The following is a 25,386-nucleotide window of genomic DNA, read 5'->3' on the forward strand; positions in this document are numbered from 1 at the left end:
TTGCCAGTGGGGTGCCAATTAACGGTTTGAATTGACTGGCGAATAATAATTAAGATTTGTGATCACAGTATGTACAGCCATTAAAATGTGTGAATTACTCAAATCGCGCAATGCAAAATACTTACTATAAGAAAGGGCCCGAACTGTTGTTTGTCAATTAGGTACCAATTAAGGGCTTCAATTTACTTGCGAATAATAATTTAGTTTTTGTGATCACAGTTTGAACAGACATTTAAATATGTGAATTACTCAAAAGTAACAGATAATATAAATTAAACAATCATCAAGGAATCATAATTCAAATCTGAAAATGCCACCAGCCCCTTCTGCAGTATGGAATACTTAACACGGTCTGTGGATAAGAAGACCGCAACGTGTAATGTGTGTAAACTTAGTTTTACATATGCGCGGTCTGCTTCAAATCTAATAAATTTCTATGACACGATGTTTTTCATTCTATTTGTGCCCGATCACAGTATCGGTCATAGTATTAGTCGACAGCGATACAATAATTCGATAGCAACGTTAATAAACAGACTCGTATTTAGCAAACGGATATAACTTACAAACCAATGGACATTAACACATATCAAGGTAAAATCAATCCAGCCGTTTTATGCGAATATTCGAATATTCGAATATTCGATTGAATGAATTTGCGAACATTCGAATACCGCTATTGGTATTCGATGCCATCCCTAGTTCAAAGCAATACACGCGCTTTATTTGACGTTTACATTTCTTTCTTTAATTACCTAGTATGAATGACATATTGCCCTATTTTATAATTATTATTTCTGCGAAACCATAACATGCCGTTGCATTATTTATAATAACTTAATAGAAAGCTGCGTCTGAACCGGTAAAATAATATATTTCCATATTATTTTTTTTACAGATACAAAGTTCGGAAAATGCTCAACAACTCAGTTCTACTCGGATCATGTAGGGACTTGTATTGACTGTAGCACAAGCGTGGATTCGATGCCAGACGAATGCTTTTGTAATGAAAATTTCATTTGTATACTTCAATTCTTTTACATGCATACTAATTTTTATTCGAGTATGATCTGCCTGGAAAATTACGCCGTATCTTACCATTCACAACCAACATTGGATAGTGTTCTATAATTGTATAAAAGCGTTTTGACAAAAGTATAACATTTTTGATTTGGATTTTGTTTTTCCCAGATATAATTGTGTATTTTTTTCCGTATGCAAATATTCGATGATATGTAATAAGATGTCTGCTTACATTTTGAAATTACTTTGTGTGATTTAAAACACATAGAACGAAGCAAACCAGCCATATTGACATATTAAAGCAAATGAAGATGAGTATCGGGGTATATTTATTTGTCCTTGTTTGCTTAGGTAATAGAAGTCAAGTGTTACTTATTATTTTCTGAGTTGCTGATTTTGTAAGTGCACTAAATGAATCGGTAGAATTATGTTTGACATATTTGGTTGTTAATTGTTACAGATTTAAAAAAAAGTATGTCGTCATCTCCTTCAACGAAATCAACTTTAACAACGTCGACTTCAATGACCTCGACTTCAACGACATCAGCTTCAACGACATTGATTTCATCGACACTCGCTTCAACGACATCTGCTTCAACGACTCACACTCAGTCAACAGTTTTGCCATGGACGTCTAATATTGGTTATATCATAATGGTGCCAGTGATTATTATTGCAACTATCGGTGTAGCGTATAAGCTGAACCAATGCTATTCCTTTGAAATATGTAAACATGTAAGTAAATAACACATTCTCATTGTACTCAAAGTAGTCGTCAAATTAAAAACTTAGTGCCATATTATCATGTTTTATGAAATGAATATATTTCAATTCTCATCAAGAATTTATTTAAACAGGCTTGTGTATTGGCTAATGTCGAGCCAGTTCTCTATTCAGCATGTATATAAAAGTGGTAATTTTTAGCTCGGCTGTTTTCGGAGAAAACCCGAGGTATTGTCATAGCCAGCTCGTCGTGTCGTGTCCCAAACCTTAACATTTTGTTAACCTTTTGAAAATTGGCTCTCAAATCTGAGTGCTTCAACCTACAACTTTGAAACTTCATATGTAGATGCACCTTGATGAGTTCTACACATTACACCCACTTTTGGGTCACTATGTCAAAGGTCAAGGTTACTGTGACCTCTATTATAAAACTTTAACATAGGCTCTAAAGTCAAAGTGCTTCCACCTACAACTTTGAAACTTCATATGAAGATGCACCTTGATGAGTTTTACACGCCACACCCATTTTTGGGTCACTAGGTTAAAGATCAAGGTCACTGTTACATATAATATAAAACTTTAACATAAACATTGTTTCTTAAATCAAATTGCTTCCACCTACAACTTTGAAACTTCATATGTTTATGCACCTTGATGAGTTCGACACTCAACTCCCATTTTTGGGTCAGTAGGTAAAAGGTCAAGGTCACTGTGACCTCTAAAATAAAACTTTAACATAGGCTCTAAAATCAAAGTGCTTCCACCAACAACTTTAAAACTTCATCTGTAGCTGCACCTTGATGAGTTCTACACTCAACACCCATTTTTGGGTCACTAGGTAAAAGGTCAAGGTCACTTTGACCTCTAAAATAAAACTTTAACATAGGCTCTAATATTAACGTGCTTCCACCTACAACTTTGAAACTTCATATGAAGATGCACCTTGATGAGTTTTACACGCAACACCCATTTTTGGGTCACTAGGTTAAAGATCAAGGTAACTGTTACATATAATATAAAACTTTAACATAAACATTGTTTCTTAAATCAAATTGCTTCCACCTACAACTTTGAAACTTCATATGTAGATGCACCTTGATGAGTTCGACACTCAACTCCCTTTTTTGGGTCAGTAGGTTAAAGGTCAAGGTCACTGTGACCTCTAAAATAAAACTTTAACATAGGCTCTAAAATCAAAGTGCTTCCACCAACAACTTTAAAACTTCATCTGTAGCTGCACCTTAATGAGTTCTACACTCAACACCCATTTTTGGGTCACTAGGTAAAAGGTCAAGGTCACTTTGACCTCTAAAATAAAACTTTAACATAGGCTCTAAAATTAACGTGCTTCCACCTACAACTTTGAAACTTCATATGTAGGTGCACCTTGTTGAGTTCTACACGCCACACCCATTTTTTTGTCATTAGGACAAAGGTGAAGGTCACTGTGACCTAAACAAAATTCTGACAAACTTTCATTTATTTAAAACTTCACCCGCAGCCGAGCGTTGGCACCCGTTATGCGGTGCTCTTGTTCTAGTTGCCGACTTTCAAGTCAGATCGGAGTGGAGAAGGTTCGGCTTACCGCGACTTTTCTCTACCCGTCCTTGACCACGTGACTTTGCCCACCGGTTGGTATTTTTCCGGTCCACTCACCGTTTTTCTGCTGATACGTCTTTTCTACGTCCTCTTCAGCACTATCGCTCATCTTGTTAGGAATTAATATCAGGGCAATCTGCTTACACAGTTTCCCATCCTTTCATTTTTCGTTCCTCATATTCAGTTGGACTAGACTAGGAGACTCTGTTGCAGGAGTACCGCTTCTTCCACCACACCCTTCTTTACAGCTCATACGGATGTGAGCAGGGAAGGTTTGGGGCACTTATCTGCAAGCACTCAGCCTGATAATTTCAGGTAGGTGGTCTCCTCAGGAGTATCAACTGCACATCAATAACTTAAGAAAGCGAGAAGTCTTTCTAGTTGGTTTTCGTTTCCTACACATCTTCGCAACTCCTGTGCGATGGTGTCAACAGACAACACATCAGTCGTTGTTTACATCTGGGCACAAGGGTGAACACATTCTCACTACCTGTATCTGGAAACCAGGAATTACTCGGTCTTTGTAAGAACCTCAACATTTCTCTCGTCAAACACATACCAGGTCGTCTCAACGCCATGTTGGGCAATTTGTCTTGCAAACACCAGTTCCTTCTGTCCGATTGGACACTTCCATCAGGAAGTGGCCAACCAGATTTTTCTCACGTTTGATTGTCCACTGGTCGACCTGATTGCGACCAGGGACAACTACAGACTTCCTCTGTACGTTAGTCCAGTTTACGATTCAGCTGCATGGGCGATTGTCGTGTTTTCGTCTGCTTTAATACAACTGGAAGCTTACATCTATATCTCACCCATTCTATTGCCCTATTCTTGGAGAAATAGGTGAGCTCTTGCCATATCTTCCTGGTCGTTCTTTGGTGGCCAAGGAGATTCTAGTTCTACGACCTTCTCAGTCTTCCGTACGACCGTTCCAGGAAACTCATTCAAAGTTTAGATCTCAGAGAGACAGATTTCATTCGGATCCATACATTTTCTACTACATGTCTGGCCAATATTTGACAATCTCTACAGAAGAATGTATTTCTGATAGGGCTTCAATCCCCCTTGCCTCTGCCAGGAGAAATTCCATCAGAACAGTTTACGATGCTTTCTGGAAGCTCTTCTCTGACTGGTGTATTCGAGGACATTTGATCCTTTCAATCAATCTGCTAGACGCATAGTGGATTTTCTCATCTACTTTTTTGATGATAAGAAACATTTTCTTAGCTCTCTCAAAGTATACAGACTATGTTTTCGAATACCTTGCCTTTTCGTAAGTCATCAAAAGTCTGTGCTGACCTAGCTTTTTCGGATCTGTTCCGAACCATGGAACTTCAACTCCTGTTTCTCGTTCCCTTATCTCTGAATGGGATTTGGCTTGCGTTCATCAGGCTTCTTTAAAGTTCCTAACCTGGAAGACCGTTTTCCTTGTTACTCTGGCTTTAGCCAAACGGAGAAGTGAAATTCAAGCTATTTCTATCGAAGACGGCCATCTCCGTGTTGATCCGATGGCTCCGTCATTATGTTAAGTCAGCCAGGATTCCTTGATTAATATCAACACCCACCAATTGCTTCTTACCCTTCAAGGCCCAAGTCTTTCTAGAATTTGTAACATGAAGATGAAGATAGACTCCTCTACCCACACAGAGCTCTGAAGTTCTACTTCAACATAATTGAGTCCATTCGAGGTTCTCGCAAGAGACTCTTCTTTCGATTTTATAAAAAGGGGTGGAGCGATGTGTCTGCGGTTTCTGTTTCTCGCTGGGTAGCCTCGACTGAGGAAGGCTTACTCTTCTCTCTCTCATCGAGGGATTCATCGATTGTTTAAGAGCAGACCGCATGAATTTTGAGCTCTGTCAACTTCATGGGAGTATTTTTATCACACCCCACTCTCTGACGATCTCCATGGTATTTCTGGGAGGAATCCGGCCACCTTTTTTCTTCGTTCTCTTGAGCACCAATACGACAACTTGTATTTGTTGGATCCTATTTTGTTTTCACTAACGGTAGTGCCTTCTTCAACATAGACATACTTACTCTTTGCTGAGAAGTCAAGTCTATACCGTGCTAACGAAGATTAGCTGATAATCCTGATATGGGTTTGCTATCATAAGCTGATAACCCTGGATATGGGTTCTGCTGTGATGGGGATTGGGGAGCTATAGGCGAACCTTCCCGCCGCAGCTGCAAATTAAGCTAATATATAGCAGGTAACTTATTTATGCAATTAAAACACATTTTTAAAGTAAAATTCATTTTAATTAGTTAAATACTTACCTGCTATTAGTAAGTCCCACCTCCCACCACGCTATTCGAGAACATGTTTTTTTATATATTGAAAGGATATTAAATTGTGGGATATTTCTTTGTAGGGTGTCGTTGCATAGGTTACATTATACTATGTTACGACCTATTTTGCATTGGCTATATAGGCTTACGGCATCATCCAAAAATATTTCTTGATAAATAAATCTAACTGGAAGGTGCTAGGTTATAGATAGCAGGTAAGTCTTTAACTAATTAAAATGAATTTTACTTTAAAAATGTGTTTTTGGGTCACGAGGTCAAAGGTCAATGTCACTGTGACCTCTAAAAATAATTTCCGACAAGCTTTCATTTATTCAAAACTGCACCCACAGCCGAGCGTTGGCACCCGTTATGCGGTGCTCTTGTTTCAAATGACTGTTGTCATTAACAAACCAGCTGAAAATTGATAACTGTATAGTAGGAGTAAAGTATTATAGGAGTACTCTTATATGCATTGTTTATGAAAAATCAATGAGAATACAAACTGGTTGTTTTTATCAATATCACAATATTACAAATTCAAATCAAGTTTTTATAAATTTTTTTTAGAAAATGTGGATTTTTTTTAAAGTTAATATATCCATAGCCATCTCTATATGGGGTTTTATAAGGGATGGTTGTGGTTCAGTTTATGGATATTATTACTTAATTATTAAATATATCAAGAGTTTAAAATCAGCCTTCATTAGTACAATGTATATAAATTCTTTATAATGTAATACATTAATATGTATCATTATGTACTCCCAAAACTGTTTCCGACGATAGTTTGAGAACGAACAGAAGATATCTTTTCAATCTATTGCTGATATTAAACAAGACCGTGCATGATTGTTAAATGCAAATTAATTTTGATTCCAGAAACCAACAGATGAGGAGAGTCAGGCTCATCTTCCCATTCAAGAAGTTGGTACCAGCAATCAAGAAACAGGTACCGATATTTTTGTCAAAATTTTCTCTTTTAGTTTGCATTTTACATTATTAATGGCTGTTTAGAAGTAGATTTATGAAAGGGTGTATGTCGAAAAATAAGCTTTTTATTGGTATGATGGATTTTCACGTCTCCAACTGGGTCACGTGAGGTAAAAAAACTAGGTCACTTGATCAAATTAGAGACTTATTTTTAAATCTTGATTACACTCAGACAATTGGCTGTTATGATGTTTCGGCTGAGTTCGAAAATGATTCTGGTTGGTTGAAAACATCTCCGCCATATATGGTTATAGTGAAACCTTGTGGACACTCTAGAAGTCACATTTAAGTCCAATCTTCATGAAACTTATCAGAACCTTATTTCCAAATGATATCTGGGCTTGGTTCGAAAAATGGTTCCGGTTTGATGAAAAACATGACCACCACGTATATGGCTGAAGCGAAACCATGTTTACATTTTATTAGCCAGTTGTATTGTTCAATAATCGTACAACCTTTCAGAATATTTTACTATGAAATTTCGGCTTAGTTCAAAATGGATCATGTGAGGTCAGAAACAAGGTCACTATGTCAGATTAACAAAAAATAAGTTTGTAACACTGTTTAAGAAACACATTTAAGTCCAATTTTCCTGAAAGTTGGTCAGAACATTTGTTCTTTTGATGTCTCAGGGAAGACTGATCCCGATTTGGTCCTTAAAAAAATATGGCCGCCAAGGAGCGGGGAAATTTTCATTGCATGTCGGTAGTGAAACCTTGTTCTTCTTCTAGAAGTCAATTGTTTAGTCCAATCTCCATGATTTTTGGTTAGAACATTTTTTTATTGTATCTGGGACGAATGAAAAATGTTTCCGGTTCATTAAAAACAAACACCAACCATATGGCGGGGCAATTTTCCTGATATGGCTTTAGTGAAATATTGTTAACACTAGAAAAGTCATATTTGAAGTTCAATCTGCAAACAACTTTTTAAATTTTTATGAGAACATTTTTCCAAATGATATCTCGGCAAAGCTTTAGTTCAACTAGCTCAAATAAAAAAAATACTTGTTAAAACGGTATAAATGATATGTTATGTCAATCTTCATGATGCTTGGTCAGAAAATTAGTTCTATTGATATCTTGGCCGGGTTCTAATATTGTTCAGTCCGTTGGCAACAAAGAGGTTCGGGGCAGTTTCCCTAAATTAGCTATTGTTAAATGTTGTTAACATGCTAATTATTATCAAAAGTTGCCTATGCTATTGTGTGTAGAAATAAAATATGTAAGGTCCATACAGTACTTTATTCCTTTTGAACTCCTCCTTCGCAGAAGTAATTATTTTCTTTCAGGTCTAAGTGGAGCACCTAAAGGCCCATGGCCCTTTTGTAGTATTAAATATGCAAGATTCCCTTATTTGGTTATTGTTCGACCTTGTTAATATTCAAATTATTATCAAAAGTATCTTTTGCTATTGAGTGTAAAAATAAAATATTTATGGTTCATACAGTACTTTATTTCTTCTGCATTCCTCCTTCGCAGAAGTGATTATTTTCCTTCAGGTCTAAGTGGAGCGTCTAAAGGCCCATGGCCATTTTGTATTATTAAATATGATATCAGCATTTTTATAATTATCATTTGAAAAACCATTGCAACCATGGGGATGGACAGTTTTCCTAATATGGCTGTTGTGAACATTGTTAGCACTAAAGAAGCCACACAATTATACACTTAACATCACGAAACTTTGTCAGAAGATTTGGTCTCATGATATCTTGGCCAAATTTAAGAAGTGTTCCGTTGTGTTAAACAACATGGCAGTCTGGTTGCGGGGAAGTTTTCCTTATACGTCTATATTGAAATCTTAGCATCACTGTAGAAGTCGCATTTGGTTCCAAATCTTCTTAAAAATACCTGCAAATATATTTTTTAAATTATATCTGAACTGAGTTCTATTTCATGGTCCTGTGTTAGAATTTTGATGAATTATCAAACGTTTGTCATAACCATGTGCCTGCTAATAATATTATGTATGTGTTATTAAGAACTTTTATTCAAACTTTGATTCACACAAGTGGATGAAACTGACTGCAACATGAAATCTGTCTGTACTTTGTATGTAATGTATCAAATGGATTTTTAAATGTTATTATTAAAGATATATTTATCTTAATCTCATAATATGAAGCTGTTTAGATTTTCTTTTTGTATGAAGTGGGGTTAATGGGTTAAGATGGAGTAGTCATTTGAAGAAATAGTAAACAATCGCAACTTACGCACCTCACGTACATCATGCACTGACGGAAAACGGACGACGAGTAACACGGTATCCTAACAGCTCCCTATGCTCACTGTATGCTCAAGAGAGCTTCGAAAAAAATAAGATACACATCCCATATACCCGTTGAAGGATTTATAGTATTAAGGACTGCTTTGTTGACATTTTATTTCAACATTCGAAAAGAGAAACAATTGTAGGATATACTTTCTTAAGTTTTCATGTGTAACAATGTTCTGCCGTATTTTACTTCTTATATATAGTTTGAAACACTTATGAGAAACATTTATCTTAATGGAACAGTTGAGGAGCAACATCATCTTCTACCACAGGCAGAACTGGCAGGTGACGGGAATCAGCTCAATAGACGAGACAGTGGTCGTTCAACTTGGTCCAACCTCTCAGGTAATGATTAATTTGTCTAGTATTTGTAGGGATTGTGCTTATTAATAATGATGTATTTTTTATATTGTTTACACCTAACACAGTTAATTTTTAATTTTCTTTAATATGTTGGTACTCATTGTGTTTTGGTATTTTTCTGTGATACCCTTTTTGACTGGTGTAAAAGTAGAAATACATTTAAAAGCCATTTTTTCAAGTATTGTTCCCTCCTTTGAAATATAAATAAAGTCCGTCCTCACTTGCGTTTTTTTAAACATTTTTCACCGGTAACATTAGACACTCTGGGTCACACTACGTCACTCTTTATTTATTTGGATGCTGACATTGATATAGGATGCTTATTATGTAAGATGGTTTAATAATGTCATGAGTCCGGGATATAAATAAGCGTGAGCGCCCGAGCGCTTTACCACACATATATGCGCTGGGCTCGCAGATTTTCAAAACTTCCGTATGCCATAAAACGTACACATACAAAATGTATATTAAATGTGACCACAAACAAAATTGAAACATGATATAACATTTTTACATTTGTTTATGACATGTCCTATATTATGCATAAAATGACAAACAATTAAACATGCGCAAGATGATCACTCAATAGTCGTTCACTGCTGTTGAAAGATAACAGTTTATTTGATGTATTGTTGTCGCTTAATTATACGTTTAATTGAATTTAATTTGGTATTTTATTGATAAACAGCCGTTGAATACAAAGATTATCAGGCCATGACTAAAAAATTGGAAAAGAACATTGGGTAAAATCTTAAAATTTCACACAAACTACAATTTATATAATGATCGGTTTGTCTTTCACTGGTATTTTTTACTCATGCATTAGTGACGTTTAATTATTTCATTGTGACGACATTCTCACTGTATGTTGCATGCGATTAAAGATGTTCTTTTTGTCAGTGAAAAAAACAATAGATGTTTTATTTGGAAATATTTCGTTAATGTTAGGCTTATAGGTTCTCATGTCCAGTTGTTTTTTTTATTTCATAAACTATAGATATTAAAGCGTACAGTGTCGGATCCATTTTCCAGAGAGCCTAAGCAGCAACATGTCAAACGGTGGATCAAGCATTGAACATGTGTCTGATAGTGGGACTGAGAACGAGGTGCGTGCTGAACCTCATTCCGTCGTGGATAATACAATGGTGAAAAACACTGAGATTGTAGCGAGTAAGTATGCACTGTATTGTGATTGAAAATTTATCATTGTATGATACTCCCCACAAAGAAAGTTTTACAGGGGTATTTAATAAAGCTCTCAATCGGTATGTTGCAAACGACTTCTTCGTTGCCCAAGCAATTGATTTCAAACTTGAAATACGTCATCACCATGAAGTCAACAGCTGCACATTTGTTTTGGAATGCCCAGTGATTCACATGTTCCTAAGGGCATTCAGAGTTATATGCTTATTTAAGTGCAGACATAAAATTTGTTCATGTTTTAGGAACAAACTACATCCACATTTCTTTTGCGATTGCATGAAACGGGTTATGTGTCATCACCGTGTAGATTTGCACGACACAATTTTCACTCGCAGTCGTCAATTTATTCCAGGGTTATGTGCCCTCGATCTATTCCAGCGACAAAGCAGTGCCATGCATTTCATTTGTGACACAGTTGCAGTTGCTGAATTGTATTATATTAAGAAAAAGCCTACAAAAGAACTACCAATTGTGATAATGTGAACAAAATATCACTTAAAAAACTATTTTTCAGCTGATTTGGCATTGGGTCCTGGGATGGTTAACATTCATCCACAAATGGTTGTGCCAGGTAATTTTGCTTATAATAATGATAGAAATGTGTACATTATGACGATTTTTGGCCCCACAATAATTAGTAGAAATATTATTGTGTTATTGTTGTCTATTTTTTGTACTAAAACAAATGTTTTTGTTTCAATATCTTGCAAATATACTTAAGGGTTTCAATGTACGATAATATAAGATATGGATTTACTTGTCTAGGTGTCAAAAGCAAATGCCAAGCTGGCATTATTTTTTGTATAATGTATAAGCTGAATATATTCTGAAAGCTGTAACATATGTTTGTTATCGCAAGACTAACTGAAACTAAACGACATTAATAAAACATCAGATGTTTATATCTATGTTAGTTTTACATGGTCAATGCTGCGCTCCAGGTGTTGAAAATACTTGTTTTAAATGTATACAAAGTTAGAAAATATTACTGATTAATTCATTATTTAATGTTTTATATAATTGTTATTTAATGCTTTTTAATTAATCATTGTCATCATTTCATGCAGACATTCTGATTAAACAGTTTGAGTATACAATTTTTTAATTTTCGTGATTTTTAATCGTTATCGTTACGGTGTGTATTGCGAACCATGTGACAATAGTGGGCATATCAGTCTCATCATTTTTTTAAACAATACAATATATTTGAAGTCTTTTTTGTTTTCAGTAGCCAACTGAGATGACAAATTCTTAAAGATAAAAGAAAGATGTACTCTCGGGAATTCTTAGTGAGGAATCTTAAGCGATGTAGTCTGCACTTGAAGACAATTGAAGTTTAGAGAATGTTATTTCCTTTTAGGTTAGTTCTTTCTCTAAATAATGATTAATTGAGTAATCTAAGTATGCAATTTGATGTATTATCACGCATACTAATTGATGACTTGATATGGATATGGTTGGTAGATGTCATTTTGAAAACATATAGTAAAAAATATGTATTCATAAAAATTATGAAAATATCATAAAACATAAAAAATACAAAAACAAAATGTATGCATGTGTTCAGGTATTCCACCTAAAATATTTTCTTAGTATTAAAATCTTAAGGTCTGCACAAAGTGAGACATTCTAATTTGGTAAGTCAAAATACATGCATCCTACTTGTTACTATTTTCCTTTTTGTCATTCAAGCACTGCAAACTTAAAAGCTTTTTGCATTTTCTTTAAGTAAGGTTGCTATAGAAACAGGTGGAATTCTTGGATATCATTGCATTTCAATGTAAACCACGTGCGACTGGTGTGTAGTAAAGAATGTGTGAGTTTGTGTATCTATTAGAAAAATCAGGGCTTTTTTCATGTTATTTTGAGAGAACAATATTTTTACAGATCAAATCCATTCAAACATTATTTAAAGCTTTGCCTGCATCAAAATTTTGATACGAACTTATAATTGAGTCTAAACATATATTTTTTTTACCAATTGCTGAAGTTTCAGGTATCGAGAATTGTGTTTTATCTAAACATCTTAAGTTGAAACAGGGTTTGTTGAAATCATTGACAGGGTTACCATATATTGCCAACATAATGTGGTCAGTACCATGATTAACATTTTGAGTTTCAAATAAATGTCTTTGATGAAAGTTGCATAGAAATATTATTTTGAGTTAAAACCCCACAGGTCAGATATGTTGCCAGACCTGACAATTGGGAGAGCGCACTCTAAGAAGATAAAGAATTATCCTCTTTATTCATTAAATACTGAAAACATTGAGCAATAACTCCAATTGTATGTCTTTCAAAGTGTAGTTCCTGTTGACTGCTACTATGTATCATTTTCAAATTGATATCAATCATAATATAACAGCGTTTGTCAGGATAGAAATGCAATACGTAAAATAAACAAAGGATATTTAGCACTCTAGTTCAAAATGTATGAGATACATTGTAATGGCCCTTGTTCTATGCACACACATGCTGTGAGATTTATATGAATTTGAAGTTTCATGATAATGTGTACATTGTTTAAATACTTTGCCCTGGACGATCGAAAGGGGACGCTGCATACAAAAATAACAACTAAAAGGTACCTTTATGTTGCTAAATCAGGTTGAACAAAAACTTCTTTGTAAGATGTTATTTCAACATGGGGAGATAACAATCGGAATCAATAAAGGAAAGGTATTTGTCTTGTTTTAATCGTTTAAAAATGAATAGTTTTTCAAAGTTTCAAATGGATACATTTGATATCTTTTTGAGAAATAGACTGCAGATAGATAGATAATATAGATAGATAAGAAATCAACTTTTTCTTTGAAAAGTTTATCTTTTCGAAAATCCATTCTTTTACCTCCCATGATTAGACTCAAAAGCAGGACATAACCAATGTGCATTATTACATAATGCATACTATAATGGCATAATATTTAATCTTGTTGGCATTGTTATACTTAAAAAGCGTAAACTATATTGATGTCATCGGATTTTTAAAAATAAATATTTATTTAATACATGAATGTTTATGACATTTTTATTCTTGGTGCGGAGTTTTAATTTTTACAGTGCAATATTTTTTTATTATACATTTTACACAAGGATAAGGTTCCAATTTCACAATGTCTATAAAAAAAGCTCTGATTTGTTTAAGAATCAAACAAAAGTGTTCATCTGGCTGCCATTTTTTGATGTTAGTTAATAGTTTATATATATTCAGTATCAATTGTATTGTATACTAAGTGTACCTGTCATATCATTTAGAACTGTGTACATCAACAAGCAGTATTCATTTAAACAGCCAGTATTAATTGCAAGTGTGTGATTAAAGATTCGATACATTTCGTATCAATGTATATTGGAAGGTGTTGTATGAAAGCTTATAGATATATATGGAAAAACATGTTGCACAAAATATACATGAATGTGAATACATTATTAGTAGGATGCAGGAATAAATAGAATATATGGTTATTTTAACAAAATCTCTGTTGTCTTTGTTTAACATAGGCTTATCATGTGTGATTGTAATTTATATGCTTGCATGATCTAAAAATGGCAGCCATGTAAATTTACCTTACAAATAGACTCCCTTCTTAAATTTAGTAAAATTGCAGTTTTTACAATATCATATTTTATTTTCAAATTGCTAATTTAATAACATTAAAAACGTGAACAGGAAACCGTTTATCATCAGAGAAACATACAAATAAGAATATTTGGATTTAAATACTTTTTCGATTGATGAACTTTTTAAACATTTTTGTTTGATGCTATATTGTTCATCAATGTCCATCAAGCTCAATATAGCATGAGCTGTACTGAGCTTTCATAGGATCCCTTGATATCCGTGTTCCAATATATTGTCTTACGTCCAACAAACAGCTATATATTGCTGTTAATTATTTAATTTATTTTTAATGCACAATGCACATGTTCAGGTGGGCATCACATCTTCTTTCTGAAACCCCCTACTTTGATGTAACGACGTGCCTTCCAAACTAGTTTCTTAAACGTTTAAACATATTATTAAGTGTAATTTGATTAATTTACATACGCGGATAATTTCCATTAGTGGCAAATACAACTTATTCAATTTGTAAAGCAATTATTATTATGGTTAAGTTTTGAACATTTGACGACATTAAAATACTGATAGCTAATGGTTTATAAACCTTGTGTATGTTAACGTAGGTATATTACCTTATTTGCCAGAATGAGAGTGCACTGTTTTCTATATAGCAGTGGTGTAAAGTTTAATCCTTATTGGCATTCTTGAAGCTCTTGACATTCACAGGAAGTTTTATCGGATAAATACATTAAATTCATAAGACATAAGCATTTTAGCAAGTCATTTAAATTTATTTGGGATACATGAAAACTATTTTTTTTCAATGTTTGGTATTGTCTGAATTAACTTTAAATAAGTAAACAAATGTTTGGTTCCAAATTATTCACTTTAGCTGTTCATACATAATCATGAATTTGTCAAATTTCAGTAATAAGAAATCAAACAGAAATATTCTTATTAATGTAGTTAATGTATAAACAGTTTTAAGTACCTTTGGTTTCTGTGAATGTCAAATGTATGTGAAACTGTGCTAAATCAAAGATAATGGACTTATTTTTTCATATTTCCCATCAAATTCTAGTTCCATATTTTCTTTAAGAAACATTTGCAAATCATGTTTAAATAGGAGTTTCTACTATGATATTAAATGAAGTAACATGGCAACATTTAAATATACAAAAATACGTATATGTAGTACGTATTTATAGTAATACCTTTAGAAAATATCGAACGCACATTATTGTAACGCTCTACATGCCGTAAATTGATCATTAACAAATATTTGAACAAGTTTGTTTTATGAACTTAAAGTTAATTTGCTATAAATTTGATTAAATACTACAACTAATGTAAGGTTGCCATACTTTTGCATTCATTTTCAGAATTAAGTTATTAAAATAAAAACGTGATATTACAAAGACCACCAACATAACTGCATTTTTTAAAAATATAACTATTATTTGAAAATCATAAAAATCCGATCGTAAAACAGTTTGGAAATATTTTAATGGACTTAAATAGATTGTTTTTCATGATAACAAATTTAACTCCAAACTGTATTAACAGTATTAAAGGCTCATAGTTTTATTCCTATATCCCTGTGACTTTCTCAAATTCACAGACTTTTATATTAAGCAGTTTTGGTAATACATTTGCACACCTGAAACCGTTATACCATTTATCGTACAATGATGTGTCTCAACATTATGTCTCAACATTAAATCATTTCTTTTAAGAAAATTGTAACATTATATGCACATACTAAGTATACTTAGTCTATTTAGGTAGAAATTCGATATACTTTAAGCTTCCGTGAATGCCTCAGTTGATTAAACTTTATTGCACTGCTGGTAACAAAACAGGTACCAATAAAGAAACCTGTCCATTGTTATCATATTTTTCCGTTTTACACAATTTCCTATTTTTTGCCGCAATAGATATTTTACTATACAGTTTCATGCAGAGAAAGTTTTATCTCTACTTATAATACTGTTCTTGGCGTTTTGTTTATACACCGTTTATTTAATATAAAGAGAATATTTAAAGAAAAACGCAACAAATACTGCATGTGTTATGCACACAGTTTCAGAGATTGAGCATTACATTCGCCCATATCGATAAGTCCCTTTTGTCCTTATGATTTTAGTGTTGTGCCTTACTCGAAAAGAACATAATTGTTACATTAGTGAAACTTAATGAGCATTTGTCAAATTGATTTCAATATAAATACCCGAGAATTGGGTTACAGCTTTTTACAACATAATCAGCATAGTTTGCCAATTCATGGATTATGGCGGATTTTAGTGTTTTGTAGGCGCTTAATTATTTATTTGATCACTAGTTTCATTTAACTCGAAAAACATATGGCAGCTTTATTATACATTGTCAGGTACTGAAACTGTGGACAGGTATCTTTAGGAGACTGTGGACGCTTAATATCGAAGTTAAGAATTCTAAAGTCATGTATACTTTTTAATGTAAAGATTATATCAAGTTTATATAGCCCTTTTATGAAACAGAACACATTTATTATGACTCTTTTAAGAATATTTTCATCGATCTATTTTTATTCCAACAGTTATTTTTATCTAATAAAATAATACAGACTTATATTTTGTCTGCAATATAATAATGTGTTTTATCGAGTATGCAATCGGCAATGTAATTATCCGGTGTTAAACTGTTCGCAGTCTCCTACATTCTTTTGAGGCAAGTAATTGTGTAATGAATTGGACAATGCAGTTAAATGAAAGGCTCTATACATTAAGTCAAGCAAATGTTCAAAGACGAGTACTGATTAAATTAATGAATTTTGTGTAGAAAAAATAAATAAAGAAATAATGAATAATGCCCTGATTTGCCACTAGATTTGGGCCAAACGGTTTTTCTCATTTCGTTATTGACTTTATAATTGGTTGTGTTTCCTTCAAGTATGTTACAGCACTTGAATAGTTTTTTTTATTTTCAATTGTTTCTAACTTTACAGGTGTACACCTTGCAGTGTTTCTCTCGAATAAAGTTTTAGTAAATAGCGTTTCTTTTACATCTTCCAAAACGGATGATACATCAAGGACATGGGGGTTTCTTTCTTCTTTTTTTCCAGACAAGCTTAAAAGTTGTATTTATTGTTATAACGCAATGTTAAACTAGTATAATTGAAATATGTTCCCATCCATGTGTATGACATTTTTAAACAGTTAACCTTCATGCGCATATTTTAAGACGTCTAATTTGATACTTAACACCTTTAAATGTTTGTTTAAATAATTTGTCTTTTCTTTTGCCATTAACTAGTTCTTTTGCTCAAACTGTTCTTTTTCTTGAAACATGTTCACACTGTGTCTAACGTTGCAAAAGTCGATATTTTCAAATATATTTTTTAATGTATATTCGAACGCATTTGAATAAATTAAGGATCCTGTTGTCACAATTACCATATAAAATTTGCGTTTTGACATTTGATACAATTAAATGCTTAAAAAATAAATCTATTAAATGCAAATGGACACAAATTTGAAAACAACAACATTTATAACTTGTTTAATTCTAAAAAGTACGTAACCGCTGTTTGGAAACATTGACCTTTGCAACCTTTGACATTCTATTTCATTTCATGCATCTACTTGTGAAAGCGAGAGAGTGATTGTGATTGTTGTGGTAGTATTCGAGCTTCATTCTGGGAAAACTGGACTTCATGCATGTGCATAAAGTGTCGTCCCAGATTAGCCTGTGAAGTCCGCACAGGCGAGTCTTGGAATACATTTAAAGCCTACAATGGATTTTCGCAGAGAAGAGACTTAAACTAAAAAAACCTTCAAAGCCGGAAGTGTCTTGCCTGACTCCACAGGCTTATTGGGACGACACTAAACGCATATGCATGGAGGCAAGTTTTCCCAGAATGAGGCTCATTTTATCATGTTTCTGTAGTAGTGGTTAGAATGTGTGGTTGGTTAGAATGTGTGGTATGCCATTTTTTGCCTTGTGTTATTAATATAAATGTGTAGTTTTATAGAAACGTTATTTGATCTCTATGTATGTTTCTGTAGTAGTGGTTAGAATGTGTGGCAAACCATTTATTTCTTTGTTTTATAAATATAAATTGGTATTTTTTGAAACGTTAATTATTTGTTCTCTACGTATGGATTTGTTAACATAAAGACTCTTATAATTGTATGTACAGTGTATGGTTGTTGTTTGCCCATTTTTTTAATTGGAACAATTTATGAATGTTTTATATATAATTTCAAGTGTATGCATTGTGTATAAGAAATTCCATGTATCATGTACAGAATTAAGTATTTTTGCATTTGAAATGACTATCAAGAATGTATCAATACATTTAAATTATAATACATTTATTATTTTTATTTGATGAATAGCGTAATTTATATAAATGATGCTCATACAAATGCCAGCACTTTCAAAGAAAGTCATAATTGTCAAACATGTTCCTATTCGTACATAAAAGTTTATTTGTAGCAATAAGCGTGCAATACGGTAATTGATGCAATAGTAAACATATTTTCTTGCCCACATATTGTTTTGATATTTATACCCCCATTACCATTAGTAATGGGGACTATCCCATTACCATAAGTAATGGGGGCTATATAGGAGTCACTTTGTCGGTATGTCTGTCGCTCTGTCTGTCTGTCCCGGAATTTCATCCGATCTTCACCAAACTTGGTCACAAGTTGTATCTAGATGATGTCCAGGTCAAGTTTGAATATGGGTCATGCCGGATCAAAAACTAGGTCACGGGGTTACTTAGTGTGTTTTTAACCAAAATGTTGTCTGGACCATAACTATGTCATTTATCGTTAGATTTTAAAATGACTTGGTACATTTGTTCTTCATCATAGGACGATGTATCGTGTGAAAAAAGTTCGTCGATATCTTCAAGGTCAAGGTTACACGTGGAGTTAAAAGGTCAAATGCTTGTCCGGGCCATAACTTTGTCATTTATTGTGAGATTTTAAAATCATTTGGAAAATTTGTTCACCATCATTTGACGGTATGTCGCGCGAAAAAATTACGTCAATATCTCCAAGGTCAAGGTCAAACTTTGAGTTTACATATAAAAAATGGCCATACATTAGCTTGTCCGGGCCATAACTATGTCATTCATTGTGAGATTTTAAAATCATTTGGCGCATTTGTTCACCATCATTGGATGGTGTGTCGCGTAAAAGAATTACGTCGATGTCTCCAAGGTCAAGGTTACACTTTGAGTTCAAAGATAAAAAATGGCTATAAATGAGCTTGTCCGGGCCATAACTATGTCATTCATTGTGAGATTTGTGAGATTTAAACATAATTTGGCACATATATCACCATCATTGCACGGTGTGTGGAGCAAAAAAATTACGTTGATATCTCCAAGGTCAAGGTCACACTTTGAGTTCAAAAATCAAAAATGGCAATAAATGAACTTGTCCTGGCCATAACTATGTCGTTTATTGTGAGATTTTACAATTGTTTGGCACATATGTTCACCATCATTGGACGCGAAAGAATAACGTCGATATCTCCAAGGTCAAGGCCACACTTTTAGTTCGCAGGTCAAAAATGGCCATAAATGAGCTTGTCCGGGCCATAACTATGTCGTTTATTGTGAGATTTAAAAATAATATGGCTCTTTTGTTCACCATCATTGGACGGTGTGTTGCACAAAAGAATTACGTCGATATCTCCAAGGTCAAGATCACACTTTTAGTTCAAAGGTCAAATATGGCAATGAATGATCTTGTCCGGGCCATAACTATGTCATTCATTACGAGATTTTTAAATGACTCTGTACATTAAATTTGTTCACAGTCATTGGACGGTGTGTCATGTGAAAGAATTCAAGAGTTCAAAGGTCAAAATGGCTATAAATGATAATGGCATAGTAATTCTTAAAACTCGCAATAAATTAGATTCTCTTGTTTTGTGAAGACAGCATGCAAAATAGGCTGTGTCAATGTGGCACGTGGGGGTTTATGTCACGTCTGTGACAAATCTCTAGTTTTTTCTGTTTATTGTTCTCATGTTTTAAGTGTTGTTCTTTGTTTTATATAACTAGCTGATGTGTATAACAAAGTCTCTACTATGTTACTTCAAAATCGTTGTTACGCACATACCGAAGTACCGCAACATACCAAAATAAATAGATATGCTTTGGTATCCTTATGTAATTAATTACTGTTTCAGTAGTTGTTTTGCTTTATGTGACACTGATGATTCTTATGGGGGTAGATAATGATACTTTATAAAGCGTGTGTTGACCAACATACCAACACCATGTCACACAATAAACATAATATATTTCAGTTTGTATAAGTTAGTCTTTAACTTACAGACATTTTGATCGTAAACGCATCCTAAACACAATTGCACAAGTAGAATCTTTAGTTTAACAATAAGTTTATGAAAAATTCTATCGTACATGCATGTCACATAACGCATGTTAAAGGAAGTTGTGTTTATTTAAAAAAAAATGTTTGCACAACAGGATGTGAGATCTTGATGTTTATCAAAATAATTGTGATTGCTATTAAGTTGTCTTTCAATATTTGTTTCTTTGTTTAGAGTTTATATTAAACATTTGCTTTTAAACCTTGTTTTAAAGTTTCGAATGGTTCAGAGGGCCAGTTTGTGCACAATCTTTTGATTTTACATATTTAAATTACGCTTCAATTGTAATCTAATGTGTCATATACAAGTTACTTATTTGTATAAATCCAACAATGAATGAGCTCAAACTGCAATGCTCAAATGAGTTTTTGTGTAATTAACAATCAAGGTCGTATTTTGGGCCAAGGATGAAGTCATATTTTGCAATAAACATACTGTTCTTTTTAAATCTCATCTGATATGGTATCATACTAAAGTGTCTTATGTCCTTCATCAACATAATGATGTTATACTTATTAAAAGTAGAAACATGTTTCGGTTAATATTCAACCTACATGATGTAAATATATGTTTCGTTATATAATGACTGTAAATTATTACTATGTATCAGGATTTTAAAATTTCAATTGGCATATTTTCTGGCAAGTTTACAATGACTGAGTGGTTGTTCCTCATTTATAACCTTTACATGGCATTTCTATATATAGCTGTTTGTTGTAAATTGTATTCATTAATTTTATACTAATTAATTATTGAGATAATAAAAATTAATAATTAAAATATATTTTTTCTTAAAATTTCCGCAAAGGAACATTCTATTTCTGTAACAGCATTTCCGTGGGTTTTTAACTTTGAAAAAAATGATTAAAAAAAGGAACATAAAAATACACAAACACGTTTGCTTAATGAAGCATTTACGATGCACTGATTATTAATTAATGTTTTTATATATTTGTTGACAATCAAATGATTAGTTAGCCATTGTTATTTAGTCGTTATCAAGTGACGAAAATAAATACTTAAATTGATAAGTATATATGAATGTTATCATCGGTTTATACACGGCAATGTTATTGTTCATTTAAAGAACAAGAACTTTTTATTAAATATACAAAAATCAAAAGTTATACATTCAACTGATACAAATGAAAAGGCACGTCAATAAAGTCGTATGTGGACATCTTTCTCGATTATAGTAAAATTAATAAAGTAACATCGGAAGTTTTAGATTGTTCGTTCAAGACACATGCATTCACAATCAATATTTGCAAACAGGTTGGTCATTTTACAATTCACATTTACTTCTAAAATATTAAAGGTAGGTTTTTAGCTCACCTGATTGCTCAGGTGAGCTTTTTTGACCGGTCTTTGTCCGTCGTCCGTCCGTCCGTTAACATTTGTTCGTATACACTCTAGAGGCCACATTTATTGTCCGATCTTCATGAAACTTGGTCAAAGCTTCGTCCCAATAAAATCTCGGTCGAGTTCGAAACTGGGTCGTGTCGGGTCAAAAACTAGGTCACAAGTTAAAAAAAGAAAAAACTTGTAAACACTGTTGAAGTCACATTTCATGCCCGATCTTCATGTAATATTGTTAAAATGTTTGTCTTAATGATATGTTGGTTGAGTTCAAAAGTGGTTCCGGTCCGTTCAAAAACATGGCCGCCAGTGAGCGGGACAGTTTTCCTTATTTGGCTATAGAGAAACCTTGTAAACACTCTGGAAGTCACAATTTTCGCTCAATCATCATGAAAGTTGGTCAAAAGTTGGTTTTATTGATTTCTCGGACGAGTTCGAAAATGGTCCAGATCGTTGAAAAAAAAAATGGCCGCCAGTGGGCGGGGCATTTTTCTCTATATGTATATAGTGAAAACATGTCATCACTCTAGAAGTCACATTTTTGGCCCAATTTTCATGAAATTTTGTCAGAACTTTTGTTTCTTAGAGTTAAGTTTGAAAATGGTTCCGATCCGTTGAAAAACATGGTTGCCAGGGGGAGGTGGCAGTTTTCCTTATATTTATATAGTAAAAAGGCTTGTAAAACTATCATGAATTAAGGTCATGTAACATGCGAGACAACTCTTCTAAATATTGCATTTAAGTTTACAGTAGTTACTCCCCTTTGATTATTATTGTTTTCATAATAAACAGTGTAGTTGTGTCATTTATGTGTTAATTGTTATTCGAGGTTGGATGTTTTTATGCCCCCTTTCGAAGAAAAGGGGGCATATAGTGATCGGACTGTCCGTCTGTCCGCCTGTCCGTCTGTCTGTCCGTCTGTCCGTCTTTCCGTCACACTTTGCGTTAAGTTTTGAAAAATGCTCATAACTTCTATGCCCCATGAGATATAACCTTCATATTTGGTATGCATGTGTATATGGACAAGGGCTTTCCATACGCACACAATTTTTTACTCCTGTGACCTTGACCTTGAACTTAGGGTCCGCTTTTAGGTTTCGAAATCTGCGTTTAGGTTTCGAAAAATGCTCATAACTTCTATGTCCCTTGAGATATAACCTTCATATTTGGTATGCATGTGTATATGGACAAGGCCTTTCCATACGCACACAATTTTTTACCCCTGTGACCTTGACCTTGAACTTAGGGTCCGCTTTTAGGTTTCGAAATCTGCGTTAAGGTTTCGAGAAATGCTCATAACTTCTATGTCCCTTGAGATATAACCTTCATATTTGGTATGCATGTGTATATGGACAAGGCCTTTCCATACGCACAAAATTATTTACCCCTGTGACCTTGACCTTGAACTTAGGGTCCGCGTTTAGGTTTCGAAATCTGCGGTTAGGTTTCCAAAAATGCTATAACTACTATCAAAGCGTTAATAGGGGGCATATGTCATCCTATGGTGACAGCTCTTGTTTTTAGCTCACCTGTTTGCTCAGTTGAGCTTTTGTGACCGGTCTTTGTCCGTCGTCCGTCCGTCCACATTTGTTCGTAAACACTCTAGAGGCCACATTTATTGTCCGATCTTCATGAAACTTGGTCAGAAGATTTGTGCCAATGATATCTCGATCGAGTTCGAAACTGGGTCATGCTGGGTCAAAAACTAAATCACTAGGTAAAAAAAAAAGAAAAAGCTTGTAAACACTGTAGAAGTCACATTTAATGCCAAATCTTCATGTAACTTTGTCTAAATGTCTGTCTTTATGATATGTTGGTTGAGTTGAAAAGTGGTTCCGGTCTGTTGAAAAAATTGGCCGCCAGTGGGCGGGGCAGTTTTCTTTAAATGGCTAAAAAGAAACCTTGTAAACACTCTAGAAGTCACAATTTTAGCCCAATCATCATGAAAGTTAATCAAATCATTGGTTTTATTAGCTCCACTGGCCAAAGGCCAGCGGGGCTTTTGTCATGGTCCTGTGTCCGTCGTGTGTGCGTCAGTTCGTCCGTGCGTGCGTCCGTGCGTCAACTTTTTCTTTAAACATCTTCTTCTCCTAAACTACTGGTCCAATTCTGATGAAATTTCTCAAGAATGTTCATGTGGTGAACCTCTTTCAAATTTGTTCAAATTATGCCCCTGGGGTCAAATTTGACCCTGCCCCGGGGGGTCAAAAAATTGAAAATTTGCTTATATAAGGCCTATTTTGTGCAAACTTTATAAATCTCCTTGTCCATAACCATTGGGCCTAGGGCTACCAAATTTAGTATGTAGTGACATCTTATAGTCCACTACCATGTTTGTTCTAATAATGCCCCTGGGGTCAAATTTGACCCTGCCCAGGGGTGTCAAAAAATTGAAAATTTGCTTATATAAGGCCTATTTTGTGCAAACTTAAAAATTTCTTCTCGTCCATAACCATTGGGCCTAGGGCTACCAAATTTGCTATGTAGTGACATCTTATAGTCCTCTACCAAGTTTGTTCAAATTATGCCCCTGGGTTTAAATTTGACCCTGCCACGGGGGGTCAAAAAATTGAAAATTTGCTTATATAAGGCCTATTTTGTGCAAACTTTAGAAATCATCTTGTCCATAACCATTGGGCGTAGGGCTACCAAATTTAGTATGTAGTGACATCCTATAGTCCTCTACCAAGTTTGTTCAAATTATGCCCCTGTGGTCAAATTTGACCCTGCCCCGGTGGGTTAAAAAATTGAAAATTTGCTTATATAAGGCCTATTTTGTGCAAACTTGAAAAATCTTCTTGTCCATAACCTTGGGCCTAGGGCTACTAAATTTGCTATGTAGTGACATCTTATAGTCCTCTACCAAGTTTGTTCAAATTATGCCCCTGGGGTTTAATTTGACCCTGCCCCGGGGGGTTAAAAATTGAAAATTTGCTTATATAAGGCCTATTTTGTGCAAACTTTAAAAATCTTCTTGTCCATAACCATTGGGCCTAGGGCTACCAAATTTGCTATGTAGTGACTTCTTATAGTCCTCTTCCAATTTTGTTCAAATCATGCCCTTGGGGTCAAATTTGACCCTGCCCCAAGGGGTAAAAAAATTGAACATTTGCTTAAATAAGGCCTATTTTGTGAAAACTTTTAAAATCTAACTGTCCATAACCATTGGGCCAAGGGCTACTAAATTTGGTATGTAGTGACATCTTATAGTCATCTACCAAGTTTGTTCAAATTATGCCCCTGGGGTCAAATTTGACCCTGCCTCGGGGGGTCAAAAAATTGAAAATTTGCTTATATAAGGCCTATTTTGTGAAAACTTTAAAAATCTTTACGTCCATAACCATTGGGCCTAGGGCTACCAAATATGGTATGTAGTGACATCTTATAACCTCTACCAAGTTTGTTCAAATTATGCCCCTGGGGTCAAATTTGACCCTGCCCTGGGGTCAAAAAATCGAAAATTTGCTTATATAAGGCCTATTTTGTGCAAACTTTACAAATCTTTTTGTCCATAACCGTATGGCATAGGGCTACCAAATTTGGTATGTAATGACATGTAATAGTCCTCTACCAAGTTTGTTCAAATTAAGCCCCTGGGAGCA

At 34.1% G+C, this 25,386-nt stretch overlaps 1 long non-coding RNA gene across 1 annotated transcript; it reads left to right on the forward strand.

Annotated features, from left to right (window-relative positions):
• Window positions 1-896: 896 nt before the first annotated feature.
• LOC127844438 (uncharacterized) lies at window positions 897-22,589 on the forward strand. Its single transcript, XR_008032735.1, has 7 exons — window positions 897-1,003; window positions 1,484-1,758; window positions 6,514-6,583; window positions 9,145-9,246; window positions 10,297-10,434; window positions 10,982-11,038; window positions 11,696-22,589. It is a non-coding gene; the product is annotated as an uncharacterized LOC127844438 (long non-coding RNA).
• The last annotated feature ends 2,797 nt before the right edge of the window (window positions 22,590-25,386 follow it).

Source organism: Dreissena polymorpha, chromosome 9 (genome assembly GCF_020536995.1).
Source record: "Dreissena polymorpha isolate Duluth1 chromosome 9, UMN_Dpol_1.0, whole genome shotgun sequence".
Classification (NCBI taxonomy): Eukaryota; Metazoa; Mollusca; class Bivalvia; order Myida; family Dreissenidae; genus Dreissena; species Dreissena polymorpha.